This window comes from Rhagoletis zephyria, unplaced genomic scaffold (assembly GCF_001687245.7).
Source record: "Rhagoletis zephyria isolate East Lansing unplaced genomic scaffold, Rhagoletis_zephyria_1.1 Rzeph_scaffold_02002, whole genome shotgun sequence".
Lineage (NCBI taxonomy): Eukaryota > Metazoa > Arthropoda > Insecta > Diptera > Tephritidae > Rhagoletis > Rhagoletis zephyria.
This window is the reverse complement of record NW_016159086.1, coordinates 37,622-45,891: the sequence shown is the minus strand read 5'-3', so window position 1 is coordinate 45,891 and position 8,270 is coordinate 37,622. Positions and strand designations below refer to the sequence as shown.

Below are 8,270 nucleotides of genomic sequence, written 5' to 3'. Positions count from 1 at the left end.
ATGATTTCTTCAATGTTGTTCTAAATTGTGTAACATTATTTTAAATTTTCCTTTTTTATTTATAAATTTATGGTCTTAATATGGGGCACTATATTATTTAATTCCTTATTATTCTTTTCTCTCTTATTGTCGCGTCCCAAGATTCAATAATAAAAGGATAATTATGAGATAATTATTGGCACCCGCGGTTTAGCACTCTCTTACAAAAAAAAAGGTTGCACTTACGAAGGACAGAGAAAGAGGAAGAATGAAATCCCTTGGTGCGAAAATGGTAGTAGAAAAGTACGCAAAGTCGGCAATCAGTAGTGAATTTCCTTTTGCGAATTATAATGTATTTGCAGGAAAATTGGCATTTCAAACGAAGTTGTAAGAATTATACCTGAATTTTGTAATTTATTTCATTGGTTAGATGTGCTTTATTTGAATATAAAAATAAACATATTGCACAAAAAACGTATATTTCTATTTCACACGTACATAAGCTGCTATTTTTTTTAAATTTGCAACGAAGCAACACGGTGCCACGGATAAGGTAGCTGTGCGAGAGAGACAACTGTCAGTTTATGGAACCATTAATTATTGAATTATGTGTGCGCCCATCACTGTCGTTTACGGTGTAAGCGATGCTGAAGTCACAATAGTGCTTCAGTACAAAATACCTTTAGTGTAGTTTAACAATGGCAAATTAAAAACAAAAATTAAAAAACCAATTTCTTTACTTCAGAGGAGTTATGACCATTAATATTACCTAATAACCACTCAGGGGACCTCTGACTTCTCAAATGACACCTCCTTAGTGGAACTGCTTACATAGGAAAATAGAAAAAGGGAGACTAACAAAAAAACACCTTAGAGAAATAATATATATGATGATTGTTGTCTGCTTGGTTTTGTTATTGTTGTTGAATTGACTTCAAATCGTTATGACAGAGGAAGCAAAGATGTACCAATAAGAATATACAACAACAGTATGAATGTCGTTAGAACTTGGAAAGATATCGGCGGCTGAAATAAAAAGTGTTACTCCATGTTACAGTTTTGCTCGTCACTGTATGTATATGTGTATAGCCAGCAAAAACTGCGGAAAGAGATCCGAAAACTGAAAGAAAGGTGAATAGTAAAGTGCCACGAAGGGTTGTGAAACGAATACTTTTCCGGTTGGTTTTCTGAAATTTCTCATTCTGAACTTCACATATACTTTTTCATAGTTAATTATACTCAGAAATTAATTATACTTTTATAAATACTTTTTAACATGTTCGTCTGCCGGCATAAGAACCTGGGACCTCATGAAAGCTTAAAAATATTCGCACAATTCTCTGCACACTCAGCTACAGTCAAGTACGTATATGTACATGTTTCAAATGTTCAGTTTGAGCAAATATTTTAAAATTATTGTTTTCAAATAACGTGATATTTTCGGTAGTTTTCGGATACGAATATTATATTAAATATTAAAATTTTGCCAAAATTGGAAAATACAAATGTTCACAAGCACGAAATGGCAATACCGCTCAACAATATTTGCATATTTGTCACTGTCATTTGTCATCAAGTGGCAAATCAGATATTTGGTCATTTGCTTAATTTTTATTTGGCTTATGTAGCAGCATTGCGTTCACACGATTTGGCCACCAGGGTTGTTTTTCATTTGCCAACAGAAGGCAAATATTTGGCTTTTCTGATAAATGACAAATGTAATTTAGCGTTCACATGATTTGTCTACAAAATTGGACAAATTTTTAGCCAAATGTACAAATCGTGTGATCCTAGCTTTAGTTTCGACTTTTCTGGCTAAGTACCAACTTAAAATTTAGTTTCGGCTGCAGCTGCAACTAAAGCAGGGATCACACGATTTGTACATTTGTACACAAAATGCCAAATTTAGATTTGTCTACATTTGCGCATTTGGATAGCGATGTACAAATGATTTGTTTTGCGATCAGACGATTTGGCTGCCAAAGATCCAAATGATTTGGCACACATTTGCGCACAGCAGTAAAGTGACAAATATTGTCCACATGCATCACACGATTTAACCATTTGGTCATAAATACTTAAACAGATGATCCGGTGTCAACCATACTTTTGCATTTATGATTTCGTGAGATTTGAAGTGAAATAAACAAAAATAATATATATGCACAGGTACTCAGAATTTTGAATACACCCTCAAAATCTGGGATGAAGGTAAAAAGGTTGAAGCATATACTTGCTCGTAACTTTATTTCTGTTTGCCCGATGAAAAGTACTTACATATGCCATTTAAGAGAAAACATTTGGTTGTTTACAACCATTTATAAATGGTTAATTTGTCTTGAGAATGGGCACCCTATGTATGTATACTAGTTAACAAAATAGTCGGACAAGTCGTAATTTAAAATGAAAAAAAGTAAAAAATTTAAATTTTGCATATCGGTGGCTGAGTGGAAGATCGACCTATCTCGGAAGCCAGTTCAAAAACTCCCTGTCTCTGAAAATTTTTCAAGAACGCCCTACTTCAAAGTTTGATTGAAAAATGCCCTATTTCAGAATTTGGTTTAATAACGCCCTATCTCAAACGAAAATACATTGAAAATAAGCTGATATAGGGCGTTTTTGAATCGGAAGCTGAGATAGGGCATTTTTCAATGAAATTCTGAAGTAGGGCGTTCTTGAAAAGTTTTCTGAGATAGCGCGTTGTTAAAAAATGTTCTGAGAAAGGGCGTTTTCGAACTGGTTGCCGAGATAGGTCGATCTTCCACTCAGCCATCGATATACTCTGTAAGATTCCTTTCAGTGATCAGACTTCTACCACATTGTTGTAGATCTGCCACTTTTTTGAGCACACCTACCACACAAGGTCTGAAATCTACCACATATTCGCGTTTTTGAGTAGTTTTATTTTTGCTCAACATAATTTTCTTAATTTTAAGAGCAAAAATTGTCCAACACTAAACACTAACAACAGGCAGAATGGGGGGATAAAATAAACTGTAAAATAGTAAATTTTCTCAATATTCAATTTTTCGACATCAAACATGGTTTTATCGTGTTAAATTGCAAAATATATGATTTATAAAAAGAATTTATAGCGAAAATGATAAAAACCGGCGATTTTTGTGAAAGCATTAGCAAATTTCAGTGCATTTCAAATTTCTAAAGCGTAGTTTACTTTTACTTGAGAATTGTCAAAATCGGCAAATCACAAGTAGCATTTCAGGAACGTGCTACATTTGTTCGCTACATCGTGATGTGATAAAAAGAAAAGCTGGCAGCACTCTGCAAGGTTGCAGAAATCTTTCAAAATATGTTGGAAAATATCTTGATATGGAAGGAACTGCTTTACACGTTCAAGAAAAAAAAATTGCTAAAACTTAACGCAATTTTTATCAGCTTCAATCTTGCACTTTATTATACTAAAATTAATTTTGTTTTAGATTCTAATTAAAATGTTTGCAATTTAGGAGAAACCTTGCAGATTTTTTTTTAATTTTTGTACAAAGTTTGATCCAAAACCTGAGATCTACCACATATTTTTGAAATCTACCACATGTTTTAAGTTCCAACAACACACATTTTTTTTTAAGTCCGATGACTGATTCCTTTGCCATTTCTTAAGATAAATTATCAATTTAAACATTGTTGTAAGCAGCGAAATGTCTTATCTTGAATCACATACATAAATACGTATCTTTCACCGGGTAAACAGAAATAAAGTTACGAGCAAGTATACCTGTGCGTCACCCTTTGAAACACGCGGTTTTCGACCTTTAGCCCAGATTTTGAGGGTGTATTTAAAATTCTGAGTATGCAGATTTTACTGCATCGCACGCTTCTCTGCACACTCAGCTACTGTCGAACTTTTCAAATGTTCAGTTTGAGCAAATATTTTAAAATTATTGTTTTCAAATAACGTGATATTTTTCGGTAGTTTTCAGATACGAATATCATATTAAAATTTTACTAAAATTGGAAAATACAAAGGTTCACAAGCACGAAATGGCAATACCGCTCAACAATATTTGTATATTTGTCACTGGCATTTGTCATCAAGTGGCAAATCAGATATCGTTAGGAAAATACTGTGCTTCAATAACCTCAATTTTCTTATAGATGTAATTATATTATATATATAGTATAATTTGCAGTAGTCAATGAAATAAAAAAAAATAACATTGTAGAATAGCCAAAAATTGGAAATTGTGGTACAATATCAAAGTTGTGGTATAAAATTCATCCTCAATTTCAGCTGAAATCGCGATACAATTCTCAATTTGACCATATAAAAAAATATCACGTGAAATTGCGTACGAATTTTCAGCGAAATTGAATTCGCGAATACAACTCTGAAAATTGCTTATTGTGATTTATTCATGAGCAAAAAGAAGACCAAACGTCAATAACAAATAAACAAAAACAAACCGAGCCTACAGTCACAATAGCACTTCAATATTTTTACAATACTAATTGCCGATGTCAGTAGGTAGATGGCGCGCTATAGGGGTTTCCTTTGTTCATGAATTATGAAGTCAAAAATGTATACAGAATTAGGTACGAATTCGTAAAGTGCGCACAACATTTTTTTTATACAATTATTCTTCTTCTTTTTTGGCGCTGTAACCGCCTAAGCGATTTTGGCCGAGTTCAGCAAAGCACGCCAGTCGTTTCTCCTCTGTGCCAACTGACGCCAATTGGAAACGCCAAGTGAAGCCAAGTCCTTCTCCACCTGATCTTTCCATCGCAGTGGGGGCCTCCCTCTTCCTCTGCTACCACCAGCGGGTTCCGAGTTGAATACTTTCAGAGCTGGAGCGTCGGTGTCCATTCGAACGACATGGCCAAGCCAGCGGAGCCGCTGTATTTTAATTCGCTGCACTATGTCCATATCGTTGTAAAGCTCATACAGCTCATCGTTCCATCGTCTGCGGTACTCGCCGTCGCCAACGCGTAAAGGCCCGTAAATCTTCCGCAAAATCTTTCTCTCAAACACTCCAAGAGCCGCCTCATCGGATGTTGTCATTGTCCATGCTTCTGCGCCATATACCAGCACGGGCATGATGAGTGACTTATAGAGCGTGGTTTTCGTACGTCGAGAGAGGACTTTACTCCTGAATTGCCTACTCAGTCCAAAGTAGCACTTGTTGGCAAGAGTGATTCTACGTTGGATTTCAATGCTGACATTATTATCGGTGTTAATGCTGGTTCCCAAGTAAACGAAATTCTCTACTTTCTCGAAATTGTAACTGTCAACAGTGACGTGGGTGCCAAGGCGCGAATGTGCTGACTGTTTGTTTGATGACAGGAGATACTTCGTCTTGTCCTCGTTTACCACCAGACCCATGCGCTTTGCTTCCCTATCCAACTTGGAAAAGGCAGAACAGACTTCGCGGTTTTTGTTACCGATGATGTCGATGTCATCGGCATAAGCCAGCAATTGCACGCTCTTGTAGTAAATTGTTCCTGAGCGGTTCAGTTCTGCAGCTCTTATTATCTTCTCCAACATCAGATTAAAGAAGTCACATGAAAGGGAGTCGCCCTGTCTGAAACCCCGTTTTGTGGCGAACGGCTCGGAGAGGTCTTTTCCAATTCTGACGGAGCTGGTGGTATTGCTCAACGTCATTTTACACAGCCGTATGAGTTTTGAGGGGATGCCAAATTCAGACATAGCGGCGTATAGGCAACTCCTTTTAGTGCTGTCAAAAGCGGCTTTAAAGTCGACAAATAGGTGGTGAGTGTCGATCCTTTTCTCGCGGGTCTTTTCCAAGATTTGGCGTATTGTGAATACCTGGTCTATGGTGGATTTGCCAGGTCTAAAGCCACACTGATAAGGCCCAATCAGTTCATTGACGGTGGGCTTCAGTCTTTCACACAATACGCTCGATAAGACCTTGTAACCTATGCTTAGAAGGCTGATCCCGCGGTAGTTGGCGCGAATGGCGGGGTCACCTTTCTTGTGGATTGGGCAGAGCACACTTAAATTCCAGTCGTCGGGCATGCGTTCATCTGACCATATTCTGCACAAGAGTTGATGCATGCACCTTATCAACTCCTCGCCGCCGTACTTGAATAGCTCAGCTGGCAGGCTGTCAGCTCCAGCGGCTTTGTTGTTTTTCAGCCGCGTTATTGCTATACGTACCTCGTCATAGTCAGGCGGTGGAACGTCGACTCCGTCATCATCGACTGCGGGCTCGGGTTCTTCTTCTCCACAACTTTCTGTGCTGCTACCATTTAGTAGGGCGGAAAAGTGTTCCCTCCATAATTTAAGTACGCTCTGGACATCAGTTACTAGGTCGCCATTATTGTTCTTACAGGAGTGCGCCCCGGTCTTTAAACCTTCCGTAAGTCGCCTAACTCTCTGGTAAAATTTTCGGGCATTCCTCCTGTCGGCCAGCATTTCAAGCTCTTCGCACTCACGTATTTCTGCCTCTCTCTTCTTGTTGCGGCAAATACGTCTCGCTTCCCTCTTCAGATCCCTATAGCGGTCCCACATAGCGCGCGTTGCGCCCGATCGCAGCGTGGCCCTGTAGGCGGCATCTTTTTTCTCTGCAGCTTCCTGACACTCCTCATCGTACCAGTTGTTCTTTCGGGCTCGCTGAAATCCGACTACTTCTTCGGCGGCGGTACTTAATACAATTACGGTCTTTTAAAAAGCCTATCCGTTAATAAGTAGGTAATCTATTACTAATTTTCTACAGTAAAATATTTACTATTGAAGTAATAAATAAATACAATTTTTTCCAAGTAATTCACATCAAATTAAACTTTTTCATTCCAAATGTAGTGAATATACTTACATAAATTTAAATATAAAAGCCGAAAACCATATTGTGATCGTATTGGGATTCGATTTTGTAACCGCTCTTTACGCGCTACTACGCATACCGTAACTATAAACTGGTGAAAATTATATAAAGTCGTCACAACTAACAAAATCTTTCACGTGTGAGTCATCGTGCACTTTAGATGGCATTCAAAATCTTAATCTTTAACATAAAATTCTTTTTGTATTCCTCAGTTCTTATATATATTTATATACGAGTATATATCTTTACCACTAAATACAACATCAAGACAACATTATTTCTTTATAAAAAATTTTAAATACACTATTTTCCCCCAATAGATTATTATGTCTAAAATAATATCAGAAAACACTTAAATATTTAACTGTAAAAATAAAAAGTTACAAATAACATTTTTTGCAAAACTTTTGACTAGTATTGATAGCTGCTAAATATTTATGCCGCTTTAGTTTTCATGATTTCCATGAAATGATTCACGAATTCTTACTCAATTCTGCAATATAAACTACACAATTCGTACATGAACGAAGCCGTTAAAGCGCGCCATCTGTGGCATCACCATAATAACACTTAACTTCAAAATACTGTGCTATTGTGACTTCAAGCTTAAACATAACCCTGCCAGCCAAAAGTGGTGAACAATCTGGTGAAACCGCGGGTTTCGGTCACTTCAAAACTGGTGACATTTATATGGGCGGTGTGCAGATTGTCACCACTTTCCCCCTGTACGTGTGAGCCTTGCATCACTGTCGCACTCATTCAGATACTTCGTAAGGAAAACATATAGCTGCACTCGTCTAGCATTGCCCCCTTCTGCCGGCTCAGGGTTGCATTCTCTTCACAGCGAATTCAAAATAACCTTAGAAACTTTAAATAAAAAATCCTAAAATATTTTGATTTTTATTTTGCAAAATTTATTTTCAAAATGCATAATATACATAGTTAATAACCAATATTATGAATAAAACTTGTAATCAACATTAATTAATATATTTTTACATACATACATATGCGCTGGCTTAATTTCTTATTATTAGTATTACTCATTTGCACATAGATGTTTAAAAAGTTGGAAAATTTCTATAAGAAAGTTAAGCGATTTTAATAATATTATAATCAAAAGAAAGGTAATCGATTTATCTTTCTTTTGATATATATTAAAAGTTGCAAATCATTTATAATGGTTCACAAAAATTCAGTCTCATTACAACTTTGCAAAATTTGATTGCGTTTTTTCGACTTATATATAGACGGTTTCAAAAGTTGCAAAATTTCTATAAAAAAGTTAAGCGATTTTAACAATATTATAATCAAAAGAAAGGTAATCGGTTTACCTTTCTTTTGATATATATTAACAGTTGCAAATCATTTACACTAGTTCACAACAAATCTGTTTTGTTACAACTTTGCAAAATTTTACCACTTTTCCACTGCGTATATATAGCTGTTTACAAAAGTTGCAAAGTTTTTATGAAAACGTAAAGCGAT

At 36.3% G+C, this 8,270-nt stretch overlaps 1 long non-coding RNA gene across 1 annotated transcript in view; it reads right to left on the bottom strand.

Annotated features, from left to right (window-relative positions):
- LOC108365800 (uncharacterized) overlaps positions 1–7,681 on the bottom strand; it is a 16,576-nt gene extending 8,895 nt beyond the window's left edge. Inside the window, exon 1 of the long non-coding RNA XR_001848004.1 lies at positions 7,400–7,681. This is a non-coding gene — a long non-coding RNA (uncharacterized LOC108365800). The remainder of the gene's footprint in view (positions 1–7,399) is intronic.
- Positions 7,682–8,270: the final 589 nt, after the last annotated feature.